The 1,512-nt window shown below is 35.9% G+C and overlaps 1 non-coding gene across 1 annotated transcript; it reads right to left on the bottom strand.

Moving 5' to 3' along the window:
- Positions 1 to 431: 431 nt before the first annotated feature.
- Positions 432 to 535, bottom strand: LOC128068417 (U6 spliceosomal RNA). The gene has a single exon (XR_008201482.1). It is a non-coding gene; the product is annotated as a U6 spliceosomal RNA (small nuclear RNA).
- Positions 536 to 1,512: the final 977 nt, after the last annotated feature.

Raw genomic sequence — 1,512 nt, 5'->3', positions numbered from 1 at the left:
AGTTTCATCCACCTCATTAGAACTGACTCATGTGTTCTTTTTTACGGCTGAGTAATATTCCATTTTTTATATTTACCACAACTTCCTTATCCATTTGTCTGCTGATGGACATCTAGGTTGCTTCCATGTCCTGGCTATTGTAAACAGTGATGCAATGAACATTGGGGTACACGTGTCTCTTTCAGTTCTGGTTTCCTCGTTGTGTATGCCTAGCAGTGGGATTTCTGGGTCATAAGGCAGTTCTATTTCCAGTTTTTTAAGGGACCTCCACACTGTTCTCTATAGTGGCTGTACAAGTTTGCATTCCCACCAACAGTGTAAGAGGGTTCCCTTTTCTAAACACTCTCTCCAGCATTTATTGTTTGTAGACTTTTTTTCTTTTTTTTAATTTTTATTTTTACTTTATTTTGCTTTACAATACTGTATTGGTTAAAAATATGGAATGCTTCACAAATTTGCATGTCATTCTTGCGCAGGGGCCATGCTAATCTCTGTATCATTCCAATTTTAGTATATGTGCTGCCGAAGCGAGCACTGTTTGTAGACTTTTTGGTGGTAGCCTTTCTGACTGGCATGAGATGGTATCTCATCGTGGTTTTGATTTGTGTTTCTTTGATGATGAGTGATGTTGAGCATCTTTTCATGTGTTTGTTAGCCATCTGCATGTCTTCTTTGGAGAAATGTCTGTTTAGTTCTTTGGCCCACTTTTTGATTGGGTTGTTTATTTTTCTAGTATTGAGCTGCATGTGCTGCTTGTATATTTTGGAGATTTATCCTTTGTCGGTTGTTTTGTTTGCTATTATTTTCTCCCATTCTGAAGTCTGCCTTTTCACCTCGCTTATAGTTTCCTTCATTGTGTAAAAGCTTTTAAGTTTAATTAGGTTCCATTTGTTTATTTTTGTTTTTATTTCCATTACCCTGGGAGGTGGGTCATAGAGGATCTTATTGTGATTTATATCAGAAAGTGTTCTGCCTATGTTTTCCTCTAAGAGTTTTATAGTTTCTGGTCTTACGTTTAGATCTTTAATCCATTTTAAGTTTATTTTTGTATATGGTGTTAGAAAGTGTTCTAGTTTCATTCTTTTACAAGTGGTTGACCAGTTTTCCCAGCACAACTTGCTAAAGAGACTGTCTTTTCTCTATTGTATATTTTTGCCTTCTTTGTCAAAGATAACGTGTCCACAGGTGTGTGGATTTATCTCTGAAGATCCAGTGTTTTTATCTACATTTCTGTCCCCAGTGGCCCCATGCATAGACAGAGATGCTATATGAAAAAATACATTTAGGATGGCTACTGATCATAACACCTCATGGTTTATTTTGAGAACAAATCTACACCTGGTTGAACAAGACAGATATAATTTAATCCTTGCATAGCATGAGAAAATGAGATTTTTCTGAAGTCTCTCAGAACCATGACTACAAAATCTGAAAAATTAAACAATATGCTCTAATTTAACAAAAAGTTTCTTGAAACTTAAATTGATTACCAGTGTTGCCCAGGTTCAGTTT

The sequence above is a fragment of the Budorcas taxicolor genome, chromosome 24 (genome assembly GCF_023091745.1).
Source record: "Budorcas taxicolor isolate Tak-1 chromosome 24, Takin1.1, whole genome shotgun sequence".
In the NCBI taxonomy this organism is placed as follows: Eukaryota; Metazoa; Chordata; class Mammalia; order Artiodactyla; family Bovidae; genus Budorcas; species Budorcas taxicolor.
This window is presented reverse-complemented; position numbering and strand designations above follow the sequence as displayed.